Below are 27737 nucleotides of genomic sequence, written 5' to 3'. Positions count from 1 at the left end.
CTCACAAACATAAGCAACCTCATTGATAAGAATGTGGTAATTGCAGGGAACTTTAATACTCCACTTACAACATTGGATAGATCATCTAGACACAGGATCAAAAGAAACAAGGGCCCTGAATGATAGACTGGATCAGATGGACTTGACAGATATATTTAAAACTCTGCATCCCAAAGCAACAGAATATACTTTCTTCTCGAGTGCACATGGAACATTCTCCAAGATAGATCACATACTGGGTCACAAAACTGCCCTTCATAAGTATACAAGAATTGAAATTATACCATGCATACTTTCAGACCACAATGCTATGAAGCTTGAAATCAACCACAGGAAAAAGTCTGGAAAACCTCCAAAAGCATGGAGGTTAAAGAACACCCTACTAAAGAATGAATGGGTCAACCAGGCAATTAGAGAAGAAATTTAAAAATATATGGAAACAAATTAAAATGAAAATACAACAACCCAAATGCTTTGGGATGCAGCGAAGGCAGTCCTGAGAGGAAAATACATTGCAATCCAGGCCTATCTAAAGAAACAAGAAAAATCCCAAATACAAAATCTAACAGCACACCTAAAGGAAATAGAAGCAGAACAGCAAAGACATCCCAAACCCAGCACAAGAAGAGAAATAATAAAGATCAGAGCAGAAATAAACAATATAGAATCTAAAAAAACTGTAGAGCAGATCAACGAAACCAAGAGTTGGTTTTTTTGAAAAAATAAACAAAACTGATAAACCTCTAGCCAGGCTTCTCAAAAAGAAAAGGGAGATGACCCAAATAGATAAAATCATGAATGAAAATGGAATTATTACAACCAATCCCTCAGAGATACAAGCAATTATCAGGGAATACTATGAAAAATTATATGCCAACAAATTGGACAACCTGGAAGAAATGGGCAAATTCCTAAACACCCACACACTTCCAAAACTCAAATAGGAAGAAATAGAAAGCTTGAACAGACCCATAACCAGTGAAGAAATTGAATCAGTTATCAAAAATCTCCCAACAAATAAGAGTCCAGGACCAGATGGCTTCCTAGGGGAATTCTACCAGACATTTAAAGCAGAGATAATACCTATCCTTCTCAAGCTATTCCAAAAAATAGAAAGGGAAGGAAAACTTCCAGACTCATTCTATGAAGCCAGCATTACTTTGATTCCTAAACCAGACAGAGACCAGTAAAAAAAGAGTACAGGCCAATATCCCTGATGAATATGGATGCAAAAATTCTCAATAAGATACTAGCAAATTAAAATCAAAAGCATATAAAAAGAATTATTAACCATGATCAAGTGGGATTCATTCCTGGGATGCAGGGCTGGTTCAATATTCACAAATCAATCAATGTGATACATCACATTAATAAAAGAACCATATGATCCTGTCAATCAATGCAGAAAAAGCATTTGACAATATTCAGCATCCTTTCTTAATAAAAACCCTCGAGAGAGTCGGGATAGAAGGAACATACTTAAACATCATAAAAGCCATTTATGAAAAGCCCACAGCTAACTTCATCCTCAATGGGGAAAAACTGAGAGCTTTCTCCCTGAGATCAGGAACACAACAGGGATGTCCACTCTCACCGCTGTTGTTTGACATAGTGTTGGAAGTGCTAGCATCAGCAATCAGACAACAAAAGGAAATCAAAGGCATCAAAATTGGCAAAGATGAAGTTAAGCTTTCACTTTTTGTAGATGACATGATATTATACATGGAAAACCCAATAGACTCCACCAAAAGTCTGCTAGAACTGATACATGAATTCAGCAAAGTTGCAGGATACAAAATCAATGTACAGAAATCAGTTGCATTCTTATACACTAATAATGAAGCAACAGAAGGACAAATAAAGAAACTGATCCCATTCACAATTGCACCAAGAAGCATAAAATATCTAGGAATAAACCTGACCAAAGATGTAAAGATCTGTATGCTGAAAACTACAGAAAGCTTATGAAGGAAATTGAAGAAGATATAAAGAAATGGAAAAACATTCCATGCTCATGGATCGGAAGAATAAATATTGTCAAAATGTCAATACTACCCAAACCTATCTACACATTCAATGCCTCCCAATCAAAATTGCACCAGCATTCTTCTCAAAACTAGAACAAGCAATTCTAAAATTCATATGGAACCACAAAAGGCCCCGAATAGCCAAAGTAATTTTGAAGAAGAAGACCAAAGCAGGAGGCATCACAATCCAAGACTTTAGCCTCTACTACAAAGTTGTAATCATCAAGACAGCATGGTATTGGCACAAAAATAGACACACAGACCAACGGAATAGAATAGGAACCCCAGAACTAGACCCACAAAAGTATGGCCAACTAATCTTTGACAAAGCAGGAAAGAATATCCAATGGAAAAAAGACAGTCTCTTTAACAAATGGTTCTGGGAGAACTGAACAGAAACATGCAGAAGGATGAAACTAGACCACTTTCTTACACCATTCACAAAAACAAACTCCAAATGGATAAAGGACCTAAATGTGAGACAGGAAACCATCAAAACCCTAGAGGAAAAAGCAGGGAAAAACCTCTCTGACCTCAGCCACAGCAATTTCTTACTTGACACATCCCCAAAGGCAAGGGAATTAAAAGCAAAAATGAACCACTGGGACCTCATGAAGATAAAAAGCTTCTGCACAGCAAAGGAAACAATCAACAAAACTAAAAGGCAACCAACGGAATGAGAAAAGATATTTGCAAATGACATATCAGACAAAGGGCTAGTATCCAAAATCTATAAAGAGCTCAACAAACTCCACACCCGAAAAACAAATAATCCAGTGAAGAAATGGGCAGAAAACATGAATAGACACTCCTCTAAAGAAGACATCCAGATGGCCAACAGGCACATGAAAAGATGCTCAACGTCGCTTCTCATCAGGGAAATACAAATCAAAACCACACTGAGACATCACCTCACGCCAGTCAGAGTGGCCAAAATGAACAAATCAGGAGACTAGATGCTGGAGAGGATGTGGAGAAACGGGAACCCTCTTGCACTGTTGTTGGGAATGCAAACTGGTGCAGCTGCTCTGGAAAACAGTGTGGAGGTTCCTCAGAAAATTAAAAATAGACCTACCCTATGACCCAGCAGTAGCACTGCTAGGAATTTACCCAAGGGATACAGGAGTACTGATGCATAGGGGCACTTGTACTCCAATGTTTATAGCAGCACTCTCAACAATAGCTAAATTATGGAAAGAGCCTAAATGTGCATCAATCAATGAATGGATAAAGAAATTGTGGTTTAGGTACACAATGGAATACTACGTGGCAATGAGAAAGAATGAAATATGGCCCTTTGTAGCAACATGGATGGAACTGGAGAATGTTATGCTAAGTGAAATAAGTCATACAGAGAAGGACAGATTCCATATGTTTTCACTCCTATGTGGATCCTGAGAAACTTAACAGAAAACCACGGGGGAGGGGAAGAAAAAAAAGTGGTTAAAGAGGGAGGGAGCCAAAACATAAGAAACTCCTAAAAACTGAGAACAAACTGAGGGTTTATGGGGGGTGGGAGGGAGGGGTGGGTGGGTGATGCGTATTGAGGGCACCTGTTGGGATGAGCACTGGGTGTTGTATGGAAACCAATTTGACAACAAATTTCATAATAAAAAAAAAGAAGGAAGATCTCAGATACACAACCTAACCTTACGCCTTTAGGAGGTAGAAAAAGAACAGCAAATAAAACCCAAAACCAGAAGAAGACAGGAAATAATAAAGATTAAAGCATAAATTAATGCTATTGAAACCAAGAAAAAACAGTAGAACAGATAAATAAAACCAGAATCTGGTTCTTTGAAAGAATTAACAAAATTGATAGACCACTAGCCAGTTTGATCAAAAGAAAAAGGAAAGGACCCAAATAAATAAAATCAAGAATAAAAGAGGAGAGATCACAACCAACACAGCAGAAATAAAAACAACAGTAAGAGAATATTATGAGAAATTACACGCCAATAAAATGGGCAATCTGAAGAAAGGGACAAATTCCTAGAAACATATACACTACCAAAACTGAAACAGGAAGAAAGAGAAAATTTGAACAGACCCATAACCAGTAAGGAAATCAAATTAGTAATCAAAAATTTGCCAAAAAATAAGAGTCCAGGGCCAGATGGCTTTCCAGAGGAATTCTACCAAACATTTAAGGAAGAGTTAACATCTATTCTCTTGAAGGTATTCCAAAAAACAGAAATGGAAGAAAAACTTTCAAACTCTTTCTACGAAGCCAGCATGACCTTGATTCCAAAACCAGACAGAGACCCCACTAAAAAGGAAAACTATAGACCAATTTCCCTGATGAACATGGATGCAAAAAGCCTCAACAAGATATTAGCCAACCAGATCCAACAATACATTAAAAAAAATACTCACCACCACCAAGTGGGATTTATACCTGGGATGCAGGGCTGGTTCAATATCCGCAAAACAATTAATGTGATTCATCACATCGATAAAAGAAAGGACAAGAACCATATGATCCTCTCAATAGATGCAGAGAAAGCATTTGACAAAATACAACATCCATTCTTGATAAAAACCCTCAAGAAAGTAGGGATAGAAGGAGCATACCTCGAGACCATAAAAGCCATATATGAACAATCCAATGCTAATATCATCCTCAAAGGGGAAAAACTGAGAGTTTTCCCCCTAAGGTCAGGAACAAGACAGGGATGTCCACTCTCGCCACTGTTATTCAACATAGTAGTGGAAGTCTTAGCCTCTGCAATCAGACAACACAAAGAAATAAAAGGCATCCAAATCAGCCAGGAGGAGGTCAAACTTTTACTCTTCGCAGATGACATGATACTTCATATGGAAAACCAAAAGATTCCACCAAAAAACTGCTAGAATTGATTCATGAATTCAGCAAAGTTGCAGGATATAAAGTCAATGCACAGAAATCGGTTGCATTCCTATACACCAACAATGAAGTGACAGAAAGAAAAATCAAGGAATCTATCCCATTTATACTTGCACCAAAACCCGTAAAATACCTACAAATAAATCTAACCAAAGAGGTGAAAAATCTATACACTGAAAACTATAGAAAGCTTATGAGAGAAATTGAAGAAGACACAAACAAATGGAAAAAGATTCCATGCTCCTGGATGGGAAGAACAAATATTGTTAAAATGTCGATACTCCCCAAAGCAATCTACATATTCAATGCAATCCCTATCAAAATAACACCAGCATTCTTCACAGAGCTAAAACAAATAATCCTAAAATTTGTATGGAACCAGAAAAGACCCTGAATAGCCAAAGCAATCTTGAAAAAGAAAACCAAAGCAGGAGGCATCACAATTCCAGACTTCAAGCTATACTCCAAAGCTGTAATCATCAAGACACTATGGTACTGGCACAAGAACAGACACTCAGATCAATGCAACAGAACAGAGAACCCAGAAATGGACCCACAAACTTATGGCCAACTAATCTTTGACAAAATAGGAAAGAATATCCAATGGAATAAAGACAGTCTCTTCAGCAAGTGGTGCTGGGAAAACTGGACAGTGACATGCAGTAGAATGAACCTGGACCACTTTCTTACACCATACACAAAAATAAACTCAAAATGGATGAAAGACCTCAATGTAAGACAGGAAGCCATCAAAATCCTCGAGGAGAAAGCAGGCAAAAACCTCTTTGATCTTGCCCGCAGCAACTTCTTACTCAACCCGTCTCTAGAGGCAAGGGAAATAAAAGCAAAAATGAACTATTGGGACCTCATGAAAATGAAAAGCTTCTGCACAGTGAAGGAAACAATCAGGCAAAACTAAAAGGCAACCAACAGAATGGGAGAAGATATTTGCAAATGACATATCAGATAAAGGGTTAGTGTCCAAAATCTATAGAGAACTTACCAAACTCAGCACCCAAAAAACAAATACTCCGGTGAAGAAATGGGCAAAAGACATGAATAGACACTTCTCCAAAGAAAACATCCAGATGGCCAACCGACACATGAAAAAAATGCTCAACATCACTCATCATCAGGGAAATACAAATCAAAACCATGAGATACCACCTTACACCTGTCAGAATTGCTAACATTAACAACTCGGGCAACAAAAGATGTTGGTGAGGATGTGAAGAAAGAGGATCTCTTTTGCATTGTTGGTAGGAATGCAAACTGGCACAGCCACTCTGGAAAACTGTATGGAGGTTCCTCAAAAAACTAAAAATAGAACTACCCTATGACCCAGCAATTGCATTACTAGGTATTTATCTCAGGGATACAGGTGTGCTGTTTTGAAGGGGTACATGCCTCCCCATGTTTATAGCAGCACTATCAATAATAGCCAAAGTATGGAAAGAGCCCAAATGTCCCTCGATGGATGAATGGCTAAAGAAGATGTGGTATATATATATATATACAATGAAGTATTACTCGGCAATCAAAAAGAATGAAATCTTGCCATTTGCAACTACGTGAATGGAACTGGAGGGTATTATGCTAAGTGAAATTAGTCAGCGAGAGAAAGACAAAAATCATATGATTTCACTCATATGAGGACTTTAAGAGACAAAACAGATGAACATAAGGGAAGGGAAACAAAAATAATATAGAAACAGGGAGGGGGACAAAACAGAAGAAACTCATAAAGAGTTCTCATAAATATGGAGAACAAACTGAGGGTTACTGGAGGGGTTTTGGGAGGGGTATGGGCTAAATGGGTAAGGGGCACTAAGGAATCTACTCCTGAAATCATTGTTGCACTATATGCTAACTAATTTGGATAAAAATTTTAAAAAAATAAAAAATTAAATTAAATTAAAAAATAAAAGGTGGGCAGCAAGAGAACACCTTCTCCACATTTAAAGAATATTAAAAAAGAAAAAAAAATTTTTTAAAGAAATGGGTAGAAGCCATGAACAGACATTTCTCCAAAGAAGAGATACATATGCCAATAAACACATGAAAAGATATTCCTCATCACTTACCATCAAGGAAATGCAAATCAAAACTACAATGAAGTACCACCCCACACCCATCAGAATGGCTAAAATAAACAACGCAAGAAACAGGTATTGGCAAAGATTGGGGAAAAAGAAACCTACCTGCACTGTTGGTGGGAATAAGAACTAGTGCAGCCACTCTAGCAAAGAGTATGGAGGCTCCTTCAAAACTTAAAAATAGAATTACCTTATGATCCATCAATCACACTACTGGGCATTTACCTAAAGAATACAAAATCACTAATTCAAGGGGATACTTGTACCCCTATGGTTATAATAGCATTGTTTACAATAGCCAAGACATGGAAGCAGCCCAAGTGTCCATCGACTGATGAATGGATAAATAGAAATATAAGCAACGGGGGAAAAAAAGAGAGAGGGAGAAAAATCAAGAAACAGAGTCTTAATTATGGAGAACTGATGGCTGGGGAAGGGGGCGTGAAATAGGTGATGGGGATTAAGGAGTGCACTTATCATGATGAGCACCAGGTATTGTATGGATGTGTTGAATCACTATATTGTATACCTGAAACTAATATAACACTGTATTTAACTGGAATTTTAAAAAGAAAAAAGAAAACAAAAGAAAAAAATTAAAATCTCTCCAACTGATTGCAAAAAAAATTAAATATTCCTTCATTAAATAGAATACTATAAATAAAATCAGTGACAAGCTGAGGAAAAGAATATTTTTCAAAAAATAAGGCATTGCATCCATAAAACAAAAATAAAAGTTTATTAAAAATAAAAAGAAACATTCATGGATGCCTGGGTGGCTCAGTCAGTTAAGAACCCAATTCTTGATTTCACTCAGGTCAGGATCTCAAGGATTGTGAGACCAAGCCCCATATGCATCTCCGTGCTAACAGTTCAGAGCCTGCTTAGAATTCTCCCTCTCCCTCTTTCTCTGCCTCTCTCTCTTCATCTTACACAATAAACAAATAAACTTTTAGAAGGCCAGATTTCAAAATAAAATAAATAAATATATATATATATATATATATATTAATAAAAGGAAACATTCAGAAGTACATAAAAAAAGTGTCTAAATACGATAAGAATGAAAAATTCAACAGAGGTTTGTTTGAACACAAAGTTGAGCAATTACCCTAGAAAACAGAATAAAAAGAACAAGAATGGAGAAGGAGAAAAAAGTTACAAAATTAAAACACTAGCTCAATTTTTTGGTATCAAAATATTAGGAGTTTCAGAAAGAGTGAACAAAGGAAATAAAAATAAAGAAATCATCTTTAAAATAAACAGACAATTTTTTCCATAAAAAAAAGAAGTTTTCATATTTCTAAGGGCTTACTGAGTGCCCAAAATGATGGATAAAATAGACCTATACCAAAGAATGGGAAAAACAAAATTTGAGAGCTACAGGAATAAAGATCCTAAAAGATATGTACAAGTTCCATACAAGATCTTAAAAGGGTCCATACAGGTTTCATACAAAAAAGAATCAGAAGAAGCACTGGACCTCTCAATAAAAACTTGAATAGAGCAAAAGTTAAAGTGAAGTTTATTTCCAACTGAGAATTCTATACCTAACCAAGCTATCAATTAAGTATGAGAGCAGAGTAAAAATATTATTTGACATGCAGGGTTTCAAAATATTTACTGAAGATTCACCCTTCCTTATGAAGTTTTTGGAGGACATGTGAGTTTTAAATAAAAAAAGAAAAAGAAAAAGAAATAGAATCACAGAAATAAAGAATTATTCATTAGGGAGAGGCAAAGGGAGTACCCATGATGATGGAGAAAAGAGAGCATAGACTTCATAACAGAAGATACTAAACTACACTTCTTCTGGAGAATAAAATTGATAAAATACCTGATGTATTTTAATGTGAGAGGATATGTGCGCAACTTGGGGTGAGTTGAGAGACAAATTAGTTATAAGTACGTAGAACTAAGCAAATAAAACTCAAGACCTTCATTAACTATATAGAAACCAATCAACTGAGCAGGGAAAAAAGTTTACCTTGTTTCTCAACTCTGAATTGAATTGACAAAAGTCATAATAATGTAAATTCTGAGTACTTATGTAGCTAAAACTATGATGTATCTTGAGGAATTGGGGATGGTAAATCAATATGTGTACAATGGGGCCAAGAAAGAGATGAGAAGTGAAGAGTTAAATTCTAATCTTCCATAGTAGGAAGTTGATAAATGCCTAAAACTAAAAAAAAAATCAAAGAGTAGCAATATAGGCATATGATTTATAAAATCATAGGTAAATATCTAAAATCAACCAAAAGTATTAAAAGTGATTACTTCTGTGAAGTGGGAAAATGGGGGTAGAGTACAGACCAGGGGACTGTTCTTTTTACAAAAGCACTGTAAAATGAATTGACTCTTTATATTGTGAGCATATATAACACGATAAAACTAAAAGCTATTTGAAAACCTTTAATGATTTTCCATTTCTCTTAAATTACAATCTAAACATATGAAAATTACTTTAAAAATCCTTTCTAATCTGGATGCTAATAGGCTTCTTAGTTTTTTCTTATATCTCCCACTCTCACATTGTACGTTCCAACTAAACTAAAGTGACTTGAGCTCTTTTCAGATGAAGAAATGGTTCATAAGCCTTGAAAGGACTTTTGCTTTTATTCTTTAGTCAAAGACTAGGAGTTACTGAAGGGTTTCAGACAGAGTGGTGTATCAGTGTGGAGAATAGATCAAAAGGAGGCCAGTCTATAAACCCAGAAATCACTTAGAAAGCTGTTGCCATGGCAGTGAATGGAAGGAACAGAAACTGAACAATGAGGGATCCAGAAATCTAAATTTTGGTCACTACTAATTTGCTATACAACCTGAAGCAATTCACTTAACTCCTCTAATTCTTGAGTTCCTAGGGTGCAATATAAAAATGTAAGACAATTTGCATCCAAACCTGGTCCTTTTTCAGGGTTACCATCTCAAGGGATATCACCATCGAACACCCAACAGTCAGAAATCTGTGACTCATTTTTTATCCTCCTCTCCACCCATACCCTATCAACCATCAAGTCCTTTCGATTTAACCACTTACATTTCTTGAGTCTATTTATCTCCATCCCCATTAGTCTGACCCTAATCCAGGCCACTTTAATCTCACAGTTGAACTGTAACACCCAGTTTCTTATATCCACTTCTGCCTTCCTCCAATCTCTTGTCCACATTACATATGGAGTGATTTTCAAAAAGCAAACCTGATCATATTACTATCCCGTGTCTAACACCTGGCTTCTTTTTTCCCTTAAGATAAAGATCAAAATCCCAAACATGGACTCCCATTCATGCATATTCTGACTCTTGGAAAGTTCTCTGGCTACATCATATGTCATTCTCCTTCTCTATTCTCCAACTACGGTAGTTTTCAAAAGTGGCATGCTTCTTCCCATAGCCCCTTTGCACACGCTGCTCCCTCTGCTTAGAATCCTCTTCTCCTCCCTCTTCCCCATTCCCCTTGCTTATTTTTAATCATCCTTTAAATCTCAGCTTACACATTTCTATTAGAAAGGATTCTTTGATCTATTCTAAGCTGGGTTCGTTCTCTTGTTATTCACTTTTAGAATACCCTAGAAATTTAACATTTGCCACCATTGTGAATAAATCTTTATTTTTTGTGTAATTAGCTATTTAATAACCAGCTCCTAAAAATGAAAATATAAGCTTCTCAAGACAGAAATAATATATTTTAGCTAACAGTATAAATATATTGCCTAAAAAATAAATATTTGTTATATGAATAAATGAATTAAATAAGTAAGTATGAATTTGGAGTTTTTTTGTTCTCTTCACCCAATTTTGTTACTTTACATATCTTCCTTGTAAGGAAAGGGTCTTTAACTATAATAATACAACAAAGCTAGTTAGAAAAGGATGCCAACATTAGCAAGTAAAAGGTCAAATTTGTCATAGAGACTCTGGACTCTGAAAAAAAAGGAAAAAAACGTGGAGATCTAAGCCAGGACAAACAGTTGGTTTTTCTGACATGGGACAAAAGAGATGAATAGTTTTAGTAGTCTCCATGAAGACAAAATATGTAGATATATGTACACACACACACACACACACACACACACACACAGAGAGAGAGAGAGAGAGATGACCTATAGAAAAGGGGTCTCCAAGAAACCATGAGAAGTCTGAAAATGACCCAAAAAGGAACAATGCCTTAGACTTTCCAAACTTTGTGGGCATGAGGACAGAATTACAAATTTTAAAATGTTTTATAAAAGCCTTGTCAGCCTGGAATGTGAGAATTTGTAGCCTGGGTCCTATTTCTAGTCTCCCTATCATGTAATTTCAGAAACCCTAAACAACTCATTATTTTCCCAAATGCACCACATAAATTCTGATGCACCATGTGTGCCCAACTCTACTACCCATTGGCCTACATTCCCACCTCCAAAATATTCCTCAAAACCTACCTCAAATGTTAGCTCTTCTGTGAAGTTTCCCTAAGTCCTCCAGTCAGAAACCATCTCCCCTATTTTTGTTGAACCCCCCCAAGTCTGTAATTTGTTGCCATTATTATTAGTTACAACATATTGACTTGGTTCTTATAACCTATCATAAATAATCCTATAAGCTGCTTTATTACCTACTAAGCTCTTTTACACCCAACATCACTTAGGCTCCCACTCAGCAACAATGCTATAAAGCAATATGATTATCTCCACTTTATAGGACAAAGATAATGTAGTTTATAGAAGAAAATGGACAGGAAATTGTCCAAAATCACAAAGCTACTAGATGACCAACCTAGGGTTTAAATCTAGACTCTTTGACCCCAAATTATTTGTTCCTTCCATTATTTCAAGTTGACTGTCTTCACCTGCTGTCTTGCTTTGCCTCTAGGTGTGAACATGTCTTAACCTCCCTTGTAAACTATAAAGCGGCGGAGAAAAAGACATGAATCTGATTTTTCTCTGTACATGCTTTTGATGATATTTGAATCATTGACTAATGAGAGAAGGTTCTAAGAAACTTGAAAGTCCAACAAGAATTGACCAAAAAGGCATTTTCCTGATATCTTGATTTCACTATCATATGAAAACTGTCCCCAAAACCAACGTGAACATCTAGCAAATGGGTGAAATTGTAGAGCTTAAAGTACAATAGGCCTCCAGACACATTTTTAGTGTTGTCCATCAAAGGCAATGAAAAGGCTAAGGTGTTACTGAAGACGTAAGCAGAAGAGAAGCTTTTGGTGTGAAAAGTTCTCAGTAAGAAAGAACTATTTAGGTATTTCCACTAAAAGAGATATTATTTAGCAGCAAGAATGCATCAGGTCCTATTGTGTAACAAATTGCCCTAAAAGTTAGCGACTTAAAACTGTTTCACAGACTCTTAACTATAAAGAACAAACTGACAGTTACCAGAGTGGGAGCGGGGGTGAAATAGATGATGGGGATTAAGGAGTGCACTGGTCATGATGAGCACCAGCTGATATATGGAATTGTTGAATCCCTATATTGTACACCTGAAACTCATATAACGCTGAATGTTAACTATACTGGCATTAAAATAAAAACTTAATAAACAAAAAAAAACTGTTTCAGGATCAGGAATCTGGGCAGGGCTTAGGTGGGTGCCTCTGATTTAGCTTTCCTCACAAGGCTGCAATCTCACATCAAGGCTCAAATAGGAGAAGATTTGCTACCAAGTTCACTCTCATGGTTATCAGCTGGCCCTGAGTCCTCATTACCTGTTAACTAATAATATCTATTCCTTGCTATATGGACCACTCCACAGAGCTACACACTATATAGCAGCTTGCTTCTCCCAAAATGAGAACTGAGAGAGCAAAACAGAAGTCAGCCTTCTAAAGCTAATCTCAACAGTGACAACCCACCACTTTTACCACATTCTATTCTTTAGAATCAAGTCACTAGGTCCACTCCTCACTCAAAGGATGGGATTCTATTGGGGACTACCAGCAGAGATCATTGGGGACCATTTCAGAGGCTACCCACCACAAAACCTGAGCTAAGCTATATATACATACTATATTTCATTTGGTCTTCACAACTGTGCTATGAGGTATGTATAATAACCTTGGCTTTACCGTTGACTCAAAGTCATATAGTTAATAAAACTAAAGAAGAAACTTAAATCCAAGACTGATTCTAAAGTCAGTTAGTTATAGGCAGAGTGACCCATATGCCCCTGTTCACCTGAGACAGTTTCATCTCATGCCTGTTACCCCAGTGTAATTATGAATAGCACATACTTTTACCTCCATAAAGGTTCAGACTTGGGATGATAAATTATGGAGCCATCTTACTTGCAGACATTCAAAGGAAGTTCATTTCAAAAGTGAGCTCCTCTTGGACCTTTCTCTGGATCCTCCAAGGTAAGGCCTTATGCAGAATGTGCACTCAATCCTGATTAATGGAACAGAATCAAATTGATTTTTCAATGCAACTGAACTTAAAATACTTTAGAAAACTTCAGTAGACATGGGAATTAATAACAGAGGTAACACCATCAGAGAGACAAAATAAAGACTAGATTATTTTCATTCTTTGAATAAATATTTACTGAACGCCTACATTGAGGCTAGGTGCTATAGAGATGTTATTATGTGTTTCTTCCCTCAAGGACAAGAAACCTAGCAGAAGCCTACGACTCTATAATACAGGTGATCCATGCAATGATAATGTATATGTTTTTGTATTTCCATGTCTTTGCTTCTGTCTAGAATTCTCACTCCAGCTGCCTACACACCTGATGGGATTCCTAATTATCTTTTAAAACACAGATGAAGTGTCATCTTCTCTGAGTCTTCCATGGTCCTTTCCCCACTCTCCAGCAGAGTGGGTCATTCCCACCTTTGTTTCCCTCTATGTTTTATCCTAATCTTTATACTGCTTATTAACCCACCACTGCAAGGATTGGCTAACATAGCTAGCTAGCTGTCTCCCCTACTCACTAAACTTTAAGCTCCTGATAGCAAGAACCATTAACTTATGTCAAAACACAGTTTGTGCCCAAGAAATTTCTGTGTTGAATTGAACTAAGCAGAAAGCTAAACATTTATCGCTATCATCATCAGCCAGTGTGGACTGACTCCCACATCCAGGGCAGAGCCTGCTGAACTGCCCTTTTTTCCCCAAATTTAAGACTACACAGAGTGACTGACCTGGAGCTTTCATCTTATAAGTCAATTCTGACTAGCTGGAAGTAGCTACATGAAGTGCTACATCAAGAAAGGATTCTGGGGCTGGATCCAGATTCAACACAAAATGAAGTCATAGTTAGGTAGCTGTCTGAGAAAGGAACAAGAGCAGGGAGAAAGACCACACGTGCCTGTATTTGCATCCCTGACATAGACTTACTTCTGTTACAATAGCACAGAGGCATCCATGTGTCCTCACTAAAATACACAGAGAGAAAGGCACAGAGGAAGGGAACTGCTTTTCCAGAATCCTCAAATCAAAGCTCCCAGAAATGTTATAAAGCCTAATAGCAGGAGGAGCCCTAGGTACAATGAGGGAAGGGGTTTTTATCAGTTTTATGTATTGCTATATCACCTAACTGTTGTGCAGTTAGAACAGTGCCAGGTACTCAATAAACATTCGTACTGTTACAAATTGTAACAAAAAATTGTATTGTTAATTCAATATTTTAGGTACATTATTACTAATGTAGAACTTCTGTCTACTCTGGAAACCTAAGCAGCATCTCTTACACTGAGTCCAGGAAAAAAGTAGTCTGAGTGTTTATTTAAAAAAACACGTCAAGATTTTTGAGATGCTTTTGTGCCTTTGCCCATGCTTTTCCCCTAGTTTGGAATGTCTATTCTCCTTTTTCACCTAGAAAACTCCTATAAACCCTTTAAGGTCTAGCTCTTTAAACACACACACACACACACACACACACACACACACACACACACACAAGATTTTCGAAATGCTTTTGTGCCTTTGCACGTGCTTTTCCCCTTGTTTGGAATGTCCACTCTCCTTTTTCACCTGAGAACTCTATAAACCCTTTAAGGTCTAGTTCAAATGTCACTCCTGTGTGAAACCTTTCCAGATTCTCCCAGCAGAGTTCGTGCTAACTCTCCCACATTCCTATGGCGTGGTGTTGGCTTGTATACTTCATAAGGAGCCCACATCTCCAACTCCAGTCAGATAAAATCTTTTTAAATGAAGGCAATTCTTCTTTAAAATGGTTCTCCTTTTTCCTTTCAAAACCACAAAATGCATTAGATGCGTTCCTGAACATGATTAGGAGAAAAGAAAACCAACTAAAAGCTTTTACAAGATGCCTTTTCATCACTGCATGGCAGAGAATAAAATCAGTTCTTGTTATTCCTTAGACAGACAGCCCTTCTTTGCCTCCTGGGTTCCACAGCTTTTAGTTCTTCCCATTGTTATAAACCATGACACAGCATGTTACTCACAAAAGAAAATTACTTTTTCAAAGGAGGCACTGAAGCTGCCTCTGTGAAGGTGACGCCTCGAGTTTGTGAAGGTCAGTTGCTAAGGGCAAAGTCATAAGGCAATCTTCTCGAGCATCTTGGGGACCATCTATAACCTACATGTTCAGACCAGGCATAAAACCTGCATTACGACTTATGGGCTGGAGAGATGGCGTCTGACCAAATCCCCCTCGATGACAAGAAAACAGAAAAGGAAATGGTTGCAGTCTGATTACAGCCAGTCCACTGAGTGAGTTCTCAGAGTTCTAAAATTCCCCCAAGAAGGCATGACCTTGTAGCTGTCCAGAAGAAGAATGAGAATGGCTGACTTACTCAAAAATACTGTGTGTCTCAATTTATCGAATGGTTCAATTTCTTCTTCATGTTGTGTTGACATATCTATCTCCCTAAAGTGCATAAGGCATTACACTTATGATCAGAATTTTTCTTTGTTTTGGTTTCATCCAGATGGAGCTGCTCAGACCTTGAAAACTTACACAAGGCCTCTCCCACCATCCTGTTTCTCTGCCATAACCCAAAAATCTGGGTTACAAGACATGCCAGATCTTAATGCCGTCCAAAAAGAATAAAGTAAGCCTTAAAATAAACCTAAAAAACTCTGTTCAAAGAGACTTGGAAAACTCAGGTCTGATCCAGGCTGGCATCGATAGGTGAAGGGCTTGATTTCATAGGATGGCATATAGCAGCAGAAACTTACGGTCATTTATGATATTCATTGTCTCCATTTATCTGGTTATATCAGGGATGTGGCTGGCAGCAGATTTATATGTGGAGAATTTGAATCCAAGCCTCAGGCCATAAAAGTTGTCCAGGGTCAGAGATCCAGGGACTTACTTTCTTGAGGGTTCAAGGAACTTCGTGGGAAATAACTATCCCTAAGGAGAGGAAACTTCATACTATGGTCAGTCATAAAGCCTGAATAAAGCCTCAACACCTCCAGGGTGTTGAGGAAAAGACAAATGCCCAATACACATGTCCATTATCAAGTTTTATCCCAAGGACAATAAGACTAAACCCAAACTCCACTTGTGCTTAATAAAGGAAATTTCAGCACAGCATAAAACTTGGTGCTCATCACCTCACCCCCAAGAGGTGCTGAGCCTAGAGACTGAGTATCTTCCGTACCTGTGTCCTACCTGTTCTAGAGCAGTAAGAGCCTAGCCTCAGCCTCTACCCCACCCCAGTCTCCTCTGGCAGATAAACCTATTAATTCAACCAACTGAGTCTGTCAAAATGGTATCATAAGGGGCGCCTGGGTGGCTCAGTCGGTTAAGCGTCCGACTTCAGCTCAGGTCATGATCTCGCAGTTCGTGAGTTCGAGCCCCGCATCGGGCTCTGTGCTGACAGCTCAGAGCCTGGAGCCTGCTTCACATTCTGCGTCTCCCTCTCTCTCTGCCCCTTCCCTGCTCATGCTCTGTCTCTCTCTGTCTCAGAAATAAATAAACACTAAAAAAAAAAAAAATGGTATCATAAATTGATATAAGTGGATGTCTCAGTGTCTTCTGCAATGGTTACTTGTATATATCAACCTGACTGGACTAACAAATGCCCAAGTAGCTGATAAAACATTATTTCTGGATATGTCTGAAAGGATGTTTCTGAAAGAAATTAGTATTTGATTCAGTAGACTAACAGAACTACCCTTGCCAACATGGGTAGGTATCATCCAATCCTTTGAGGGCTCAGATGGAAACAAAAGGTGAAGGAAAAGTGAATTCTCTCATTTCTTAAGCTGGCACATCTATCTTTTCCTCCCCTTCTACTTTGGATCTCCTGGTTCTCAGGCATTCAGATTAAACTGAATTATACCACAGGCTTTCCTGGTTCTCCAGCTTGCATATGGAAGATTATGGGACAGTCACGTGAGCCAATTTCTATAATAAATCTCATCTTATATATATCTACATATATCCTATTAGCTTTTCTCTGGAGAACCCTAATACACTTTCATTCAGCAAGTTTGTACTAAATAACTACAAAGTGGCAGACACTCTACTAAGCTTTCAAGTTACAAACACATGATCCTCCCTTCACAGAGTTCACAGATTAGTTGAAAATACAAAGAGCGGGGCGCCTGGGTGGCTCAGTCGGTTAAGCGTCCGACTTCGGCTCAGGTCACGATCTCGCGGTCCGTGAGTTCGAGCCCCGCGTCGGGCTCTGGGCTGATGGCTCAGAGCCTGGAGCCTGCTTCCGATTCTGTGTCTCCCTCTCTCTCTGCCCCTCCCCCCGTTCATGCTCTGTCTCTCTCTGTCTCAAAAATAAATAAAAAACATTAAAAAAAAATTTTTTTTTAAAAAAGAAAATACAAAGAGCAAAGAAAGAATTATAATACAATGTAATGAATGCAATATTAGGATATGCAGAACATTATTGTGCTATATCAAAGAGGTCCCTAACCCAACTTGTAGAGTTCAAGGAAGTTTACATGAATGAAGTAGTTTAAGAATATCTTTTTGTATTTTTTATTTGAATATTATTTGAGTACATTGGTAGAGTACTAAACAATGTAGCAGGAGTTCATGAGGAACAAGGTGAGGAATCAGCATTCTAGACAGAATGGCATAAGTAAAAACAAAGACAAGAAAAGAGCTATGTGTACTAGTCATTGGAGGCAGTTCATATTGTTGGACTATAAGGTGTGAGGTAGGGAGGAAAGGAGGTGAAACTAGAGACGTGGATGTAAGTCACAACATGGATGCCATGTCAATGATCGCGGATTTTACCTGGTAGGAGATGGAGAACCATTATGACCCCTAATTATTAGCATAGCTAGTGAGACTGATACCCAAAACAAACAAGAACTTGTGTTCTTATTTCTCTGGAATCAGTGTTTGATACCAAATAACTCCACCATTTACTGTGTGATTTTAGAAAAATCAATTAATCCCTCTAACAATCAGCTTCCCCATCTCTAATTTTTTTTAATGTTTATTTATTTTTGAGAGCGAGAGACAGAGCATGAGTGGGACAGGAGCGGAGAGAGAGAGGCAGACACAGAATCCTAAACAGGCTCCAGGCTCTGAGCTGTCAGCACAGAACTAGACAGGGCTTAAACTCACTAATAGTGAGATCATGACCTGAGCCAAAGTCAGACACTTAACTGACTGAGCCACCCAGGTGCCCCTCATCTTCCACATCTCTAAAATGGGGATCACAATACCTTGAAAATTTTTGTTAGGATCAAATGAGACAAAACATTTAACATGGTGAAGTCAGAACTCAAACCCTATACAAAAATCAAGGCTTTTGCCTATTTTGACTACTGCCTGTGTAATGAAACAGTCTTCATACAAAAGACTAATGGAGAATCTCTTCTTCAGCATCTTTTTATATTAAATTAAAAAAATAAAGTAGATCATCCACCCCTACAGTTTCATCTGTAGGACATTTCACTTCCTAGAGCAGGGCATCAATAACTTGCAGTATATGGGAAGTGACTGATTGAAAAGTTATATTTAATTGGGAAATCAATGAATAGAAAGAGAGTACCAAGGTCACAGAGACAGTACTATCCTCACCGATCTCACTCCCTTGCCCTTTCTCTGGGTATTCCATCATCATATCACACTTGCCAATTCCTCAGCAGTCTTAATTATGGACACAGCCATTTGTCTTCAAATATCACAGCTCTGTGAAATCTATGCATCGATAAATACAGCTCAAAAGCTGTTTTCCACACTGCTGGAGAGTTAATTGCTTCTGTGGTTAAAGCAAATGTGGTCATTCTTTACCTTTGAGGGGGACTTTCAAGGTCTCCAAGTGTCTGGAAGCTTCCTATAAAGACAGAAAAAAGAAAACCACAGTTTTAGGACTTGAAGTTGTGTCTCAAAAAATCAACACTTAGAGATTACCTCTTCATGGCCAAAGAGTAACAAACCAGGTTTCTAGTATTAAACAAAGCCAACTAAATCAATTCTCTATTTCAAAATAGACATCTTCTTTGTGCCAATCTTCATTCCTTTCCCTATTTCCCCTTTCAGAAAGCATTTACTGGGTATGAGATATGTGTAAGATATTCGAAGGGGAAAGAGAGGAAAATAAGAAATGGCATCTACTTTCAAGACCAGCAAAGGTAAATATGCTCAAAAAAATCCAAAGCAAGCAAAAGGGTGTTACAAGAAAACTCTGATCAGTACGCAAGATCTCAAAAAACAGGGGATTATTTCTACTACATGCTGGGGGTCAGGAGAAGCACCATGGAGGAGATGATACTTAAACTGAATCTGAAGATGAATATGGACTCATCTGGCATCAAGAATGGGAATTAAAAAAGAAAAAGCTTGTCATACAGATGTAACAGAATAAATAAAGGGACTGAAACATGTGGAAGGCAACCAAGGGATGTTAAGTCCTCTGGTGTGCATGGTACATAGGGTGGAATAGAGGCAGAAGGAGAAGGGAGGCTGGGCAGGTAGGGAGGAGCCAGATGACAGAATGCCTCGTGTAGTTTCAAAAAGCTACAGGATCACTGACGAGCTTGAATCAAGAAACTGACATACTCAAATATGTTCTAGAAAAATCATCCTGACTGACAGTCTGGACAGTGTGTGGAAAAGAGAGAGACTAGAATTAGGAAGACCAATTAATGAGCAGTCGCAATCATTTAAAAAAGAGGTCATGAGGACTAATCTGAGGGAGTAGCAGTAAGGATGCAGATGAGTGGACAAGCACAAAATAAGGATGACAATTCCAAAGGCACAGCTGTGAGCAGGCAGAGAATGAAGTTCTTGGTTACTTCTTTGGAAGAACAGATGAGTACAGGCTTGGAAATCAGAGCAAGAGCAAAAAGATGGTCAGATAAGATTATACAGAATTTAATTCTATTAAATTCATCTGATTTTGATTGGACATCCAGATTGTGACAGGAACCATGATACATCATGCCTCATCTTGCGCAGAAATGAACAAAAGATCTCTGCCTCGAAGCATGGCAGAAAATACATGAGCAAAATAGCTATACAGATACCAGATGACCAGAAGCACAATTCTCCCACTTCCTTGCTTTATTTTTCTTGTTTATGGTATTTATTGTCCATTTCCTCCCATGCTCAATTACAATGTAAGCTCTATGAGGGCAAAAGTTTTTATCTATTGGTGTTAGCACCTACAAGAGTATTTGGCATATAGTAGCTGCTCATTAAGTATTTACTAAATAAATTAATGAATCTATCCCGATCAGAATCTGTGCTCTCTTTCAGTTTGTATAAATCTAGAAATTCTCAGCTATTACTTCTTTCAATATTGCCTCTATCCTATTATCTCTATCCATTACTTCTCTTATGTTAGAATCTTCACCTCCCATGTCTCAATTTCTTTTTTTATATTTTCTATCTCTTTACCTCTCTATGCATTCTGGATAATTTTCTCAGATCTATCTTCAAAATTATCCTTCAAACTTACCCTCATCTGTCAATTGAGAGTTTTGTTTTAATGACTTTTTTTCTTTCATTTCTAGAATTTCATTTTGGTTCTGTTTCAAATCTACCTATGATTTGTCAGATTATGGGAGTTGTGCCTTAGTTTCTTTTCCTCTTTGATCTTTTATTTCTTTGATCATTTTAAGTATATTTGTTTTAGAAATTTGGAAAGTTTATTACTTTTTAAGTGTATTTATTTTGACAGAGAGAGCACGAGGTGGAGATGGGCAGAGAGGGAGAGAGAGAAACTCAATCAAGTTCCGCACTGTCAGTGCAGAGCCCATCATGGGGCTTGAATTTACAAAATCAAGAGTCAGAGGCTTAACCCACTGAGCCACCCAGGCACTCCTATATCTATTTATTTTAATATCTTTTAGATTGATCTATTATTTCTATACATTGAGGTGATACTTAGCTCATCTGCTGATATATGTTTTACCTGCTGATTTCTCTCTCTCATAGCATTTTATTCTACTGTATGATTTTTGATATTTGATGCATGGTCATCTTCACCAACACTTTTGGAGTCTTGGTACTTTAGATGCATCCCTGTATTAAATCTGTTACTGTTAGTCTCCACAGTTTTCACTGGTTTTAGACTAGTTTTTATGTTAACTCTTTGGTTTGGTATTAATACTACATTGTACTACTTTGATAGCCATATGTAATGCAGACCTGAGCTTCTGATTTCTCATTGGTGATTTGTTTATCATACACAGACCCAGGTAGACTACAAACTTCCTTGATGCCTCTCAGGAGAGGCAGGCCAAGTTTTTCTTGTCCTTGTTCAGAACTAGAGAGATCTTCATGACTCCTACTTTTAGGCAAGTATTTCATCAATAGCATAAGCTTGAAATCTAAGGCCTTTTTGTTTTGTTTTGTTTTACTTTTTTTTTTTAATTTTATTTTTTTAAATTTACATCCAAATTAGTTAGCATGTAGTGCAACAATGATTTCAGGAGTAGATTCCTTAGTGCCCCTTACCCACTTAGCCCATCCCCCCTCCCACACCCCCTCTAGTAATACTCTGTTTGTTCTCTATGAGTCTCTTATGTTCTGCCCCCTCCTGTTTTTATATTATTTTTGTTTCCCTTCCCTAATGTTCATCTGTTTTGTCTCTTAAAGTCCTCATATGAGTGAAGTCATATGATTTTTGTCTTTCTCTGACTAATGTCACGTAGTATAATACCCTCCCATACCATTCACATAGTTGCAAATGGCAAGATTTCATTCTTTTTGATTGCCAAGTAATACTCCACTGTGTGTGTGTGTGTGTGTGTGTGTGTGTGTGTGTGTGTGTGTGTACACTACATCTTCTTTATCCATTCATCCATTGATGGACATTTGGGCTCTTTGCACACTTTGGCCATTGTTGATAGTGCTGCTATAAACATTGGGGTGCAAGTGCCCTTTTGAAACAGCATACCTGTATCCCTTGGATAAATGCCTAGTAGTGCAATTGCCGGGTCATAGGGTAGTTCTATTTTTAGTTTTTTGAGGAACCTCCATATTGTTTTCCAGAGTGGATGCACCAGCTTGCATTCCCAGAAATCTGAGGCCTTTAATAACCTCCTGATGCCAATATCAGAGAACCCTAGTCACCAGTCCCTAGACTTTAAATTCTATGATGTTACAATACCTATATAAGCTTTTCAGCTTTACTACTCTGACTGAGCTTCCTCTTTGTTTTGGCACCTGAGTATTTTCTGTTCCTGGTTTATTCTTCAGGTATGTATGCATAAGGTCTTTGGAATTATTTTATCCAATATTTTCATAAATTTGAAGTAGGAAAAGCAGTCACCCCATTTCAATTTGCCAATATTCATGATTCCATAATCCTAAAACCAAAAATTGCAGCTTCAAACTTAATTGTACAAGTTGCAAGAACTTCTATCCACTCTCTTTCATTAAATATTTTACTGATATAACCTGGGGTGACATATTCATTTCCGGATACCAAAGGCGGAAAGGAAAACTGACAATATGACACACTTCTGGAAAAGATTGAACATGGTGAGGAATCTGCAAGCTCCGCCACAATGGAAGCGTTTGACCAATGAAAGCCCGCATAGCCTGAAGAAGAGAAGACTTGGGAGTACAAGAGTACTGTCACCAAATATTTAAAGGGCTGTCATGTAGAAGGAGAATTAGTTTTTTCTCATGTAGTTTCAGAGAACAGACCCAAAACTGCGCTGCAAAAAGCTAGGATTCTGGTGAGCATGCTCTGACACTGAACCATCACATAACAAGCCTGGACAAATCACTTACCCCTGATGGGCTCCGGGGTGCTCATCTGTAAAACGAGGAGGTTGAATCACATGAGTGCCAAGTTCCTTCAGCTCCAATACAGTTTGCATCATTTCTCACCAAAGGTAATGAGCAGAATTTTTCCAGCAATGAATCAGTGCACACACTTGATGAATGATTTTGACCTCCCTTATTTTATCCTCACTCAAAATAATGTATCACATTTTTTGCTTCACCTAGACTACAGACCTCGGACCAGGTTTCCATAACCCCCATTTGGGCCAGAAATTATAGTTTAGGATTGCCTGAATGACGGAGTGGAATGGGGGAAAGACTCTGGATTTGGGTGTCATACAGACATGAGTACCAAGCCAAATTTTCACCTAATTCTTTGTCCTTGAGCACCATTTAATTTCTTTGACTATCAGTTCCCTCTTGCATAAAATTATATAATATACAACTTAATGTTTTTAGGATTATTAAAATTTAAAGCCAATATAAAAGTGTCTAACACACTATAGGCATTCCTTTAATGTTAGTAAAACCAAGTATCAAAACCAAATGTTCTGTATTGACAAGAATTAGAATGGTGCCTATGACAAGAGGATATATTTTAATCCTTCCAACATGTTACACCATGAAGCCTTCATATTGTAAAATATCTTCTAACCCCATCACAATTTGCAGGCATTCCAAATCCTAGTGATTAATTATTTTCATACAAGGTACAGTTATCAGAATTACACCAACACCTTAGGCATCTCTAGAAAATTATCTTTCCCTTGAATTGCTAAACCATAGGTAATCAAATCCCAGTCTCATAAATATTTGATTTAACAAAAAACAATTGCTATCCCTCTTGGTAACCAGTGTTTCTTCCAACTTATCTCTGGCCTCCTTCATTATCTCTTTGCACAGAGGGATTCCAGCCTCTCATATTTCTATCACACCAGAATGGTACTTTATGAGCTGACATCTATGCATCTATCTCCTGACATCTGAGAGGATCTTAACTTGGTAAACAATACAACTGGATTCATTAAAAGTTTCTAACGCATAGCAACTCCATGAAAACTTGCTCTATTTTTCTGATGAGATTTATTTCCTGGGCTCTTTTGTCATGGGGGTTTCATTTTGGTAAAGTTGTTCCTGTCTCTGAAAAAGGGAAATTAAAATCTTCTACACTCCATAGATATATAGACATGACTACAGACATACCTCATTTTATTTTGTCTCACTTTATTGCACTTTACAGATATTGCATTTTTCACAAACAGAAGAAGCAAGGAGCAACCCTGTACCGAGCAGGCCTATCAGCACCATTTTAACAACATTTGCTCACTTTGTGTGTCTGTGTCACATGTCGGTAATTTTTGCCATATTTCAAACTCTTTCACTATCATTATACTCATTATGGTGATGTGTGATCCGTGATCTTTGTTGTTACTATTGTAACTGTTTTGGGACATCACAAACCACACCCACATAAGATGGTGAACTTAACCAACAAATGTATATTCTGACTGCTCCACCAACCAGCCATTTCCCCATCTTTCTCCCTCTTCTCAAGCCTATTGAAATGAGGCCAATTAAAAACTCTGCAATGGCCTCTAAGTGTTCAAGTGAAAGGAACAATTACACATCTCTCACTTTAAATCAAAAGCTAGAAATGATTAAGCTCAGTGAAGAAGGCTTGTCAAAAGGCAAGACAGGCTGAAAGCAAGGCCTCTTGCACCAGTTAGCCACATTGTAAATGCAAAGGAAAAGTTCTTGAAGGAAACTGAAAGTTCTCCTCAGTGAACATATAAATGTTAAGAAAGCAAAATAGCCTTAGTGCCAGCCACAACATTCCCTTAGGCCAAAACCTAATCCCAAGCAAGGCCCTGACTCCCATCAATTCTATGAAGCATGAGTGGTGAGGAAGCTGCAGAAGAAAAGTCTGAAGCTAGCAGAGCTTGGTTCATGAGGTTTAAGGAATGAAGCTGTCTCCACAACGTAAAAATGCAATGTGAAGCAGCAGGTGCTGACATAAAATCTGTAACAAGTTATCCAGAAGATCTAGCTGAGATAATTCACAGAGGTGGCTATACTCAACAACAGATTTTCAGTGTAGATGAAACAGCCTTCTATTTGAAGAAGATACCATCTAAGACTTTTATAGCTAGAGAGGAGAAGTCAATGTTTGGCTTCAAAGCTTCAAAGGACAGACTGTCTTGTCAGGGACTAACACAGCTGGTGACTTTAAGTTGAAGCCAACACTAATATAGCATTCCAAAAATCCGAGGGCCCTTAAGAATTATGCTAAATGTATACTGTCTATGCTCTATAAATGTAACAACAAGGCCTGGATAACAGCACATCTGTTTATAACACGTTTTACTGAATATTTTAGGCCCACTGTAAAGTCCTACTGGTCAGAAAAACAAATTGCTTTCAAAATATTACTGATCATTGACAATGCATCTGGTCACCCAAGAGCTCTGACGGAGATGTACAGTAAGATGAATCTTATTTTCACTTATGCTAACACAACATCCATTCTGCAGCCCATGGATCAAGGAGTAATTTCAACTTTCAATTCTTATTATTTAAGAAATACATTTTATAAGGCTATAGTTGCCATAGAAAGTGATTCTCTGACAGATCTGGGTAAAGCCAATTGAAAACCTTCTGGAAAGGATTCATCATTCTAGGTGCCATGAAGAACATTCGTGATTTATGGGACAAGGTCAAAATATCAATATTAACAGAAGTTTGGAAGAAGCTGATTCCAACCCTCATGGATGACTTTAAGGGATTCAAGATTTCAGTGAAGAAAGTAAGTGCAGATGAGGTGAAAACAGCAAAAGAACTAGAATTACAAGTGGAACCTGAAGATATGACTAAAGTACCACAGTCTCATCATAAAACTTGAATGGATGAAGAGTTACTTCTCATGGATGAGCAAAGAAAATGGTTTTGGAGATGGAATCTCCTCCTGGTGAAGATGGTTAAAATGACAAACAAGGATTTAGAATATTACATAAACTTAGTTGATAAAGTTTGAGAGGACTGACCCCAATTTTGAAAGAAGTTCTACCGTGGGTAAAATACTATCGAACAGCATCACATGCTATGGACAAATTGTTCATGAAAGCAAGAGTCAATCAATGTGGCAGACTTCACTGTTGTTTTATTTTAAGACATCGCCACAGCTACCCCAGCCTTCAGCAACAACCACTCTGATTAGTCAGCAGCCATCAACATCGAAGCAAGACCCTCCACCTGCAAAAAGATTATGACTCACTGAAAGCTCAAAAGATGGTTAGCATTTCTTGGCAATAAAGCAGTTTTAGTTAAGATATGTACGTGTTTTTTTAGACATAATGCTATTACATACTTAATATACTACATGACTCTAAAACCTAAGTTCTTATCAGTACTACACGTTTTATGTCTGCTGCTTCTATTAAAGCAATCTAAGAATGCACCAGTGAACCAACAGCTTTATATACTTGATGGCTAGCAGGAAATGAAAATAAACATTGCTTGGGGAGGCTGGATGGCTCAGTCAGTAAGCATCCAACTTCAGCTCGGGTCATGATCTCATGGTTCGTGAGTTCGAGCCCTGCATGAGGCTCTGTGCTGACAGCTCAGAGCCTGGGGCCTGCTTTGGATTCTGTGTCTCCCTCTCTCTCTGCTCCTCCCCCACTCACACTGTCTCTCTCTCAAAAATAAACAAACATTAAAAAAAAGAAGACAAAAGAAAATAAACATTGCTCCAAGTTTCCTATCACTGGGAGTAAAAGCACTGGAGCCAGGAGCCCTGAATTCTGTTCAGACTGCCTCTATCTCACTTGGGCCTCCTTGCACTCCCTTGATCTAGGCTTCAGTTTCCTAGAATTCTAAATTACTAGATAAAACAAATCCTGGCCAAAGTTTCTGCCAACAGTAACAGTCTATGCATCTGAGGCTATTATAAAAATAGATCAGAATAATTCTTTCCATTTTCTCTTCTCATTATTTTCCTTGAGAATGAGGAAAAAGTCTTCTGTGTTAAACAGGGAGGCAGGATCATATCAAACTTCTGGTTTTCCCTGAGCAGGCTATTTGGGACACTGAAAGTCAAAACTGCTGGGATTGGGGTAGAATCAAATGAGGAGATTATTCCAAAGCTGAAGGTCATCTCAAACTCCTTACCAAATCTTGACAGTGTTCCAGTGAATGCACATCCTCAGAATCTTCCCATTATAGGAGTGTGTCCCAAAGGCTTGTCAGTGCAGGGAGAAAACAAAGAGGCCATTATGTATAAGCTCTTCATTTTACAAATGAGGTACTTGAGGCCCAGAGAGGGGACATGACTCCCCCAAGATCCCATGAGCCACTCACTGAGATTGAAGCCCCAACTCTCTGACTCAAGTTGGTACTCTTTCAAGAGCATCACACTATCAACTTGAGGAACAAGATTATTGGGAGAAAAAAAAAAAGCCAAAGCACTAGACGAAGAACCCAAGACCTGGGTTTGTGTCCTGGTTACCCTGCTTTCCAATTTCCTACACCTTATCAAGCATTGAAAGTGAAGATTTCATGAGAAAATCATGTGGAAGTGCCTAGTAACTGAACCTAACACATAGTGAGTGTTTAAATAAAAAATGC

The 27737-nt window shown here is 37.9% G+C and overlaps 1 long non-coding RNA gene across 1 annotated transcript; it reads right to left on the bottom strand.

The window, feature by feature from the left end:
* Window positions 1-13233: 13233 nt before the first annotated feature.
* LOC122231389 lies at window positions 13234-23149 on the bottom strand. The gene is made up of 3 exons (XR_006208607.1): window positions 23124-23149; window positions 19170-19212; window positions 13234-13375 (listed from the first exon to the last, which is right to left on the bottom strand). It is a non-coding gene; the product is annotated as an uncharacterized LOC122231389 (long non-coding RNA).
* Between the last annotated feature and the right edge of the window lie 4588 nt (window positions 23150-27737).

This window comes from Panthera tigris, chromosome D1 (assembly GCF_018350195.1).
Source record: "Panthera tigris isolate Pti1 chromosome D1, P.tigris_Pti1_mat1.1, whole genome shotgun sequence".
Taxonomy (NCBI): Eukaryota; Metazoa; Chordata; class Mammalia; order Carnivora; family Felidae; genus Panthera; species Panthera tigris.
This window is presented reverse-complemented; position numbering and strand designations above follow the sequence as displayed.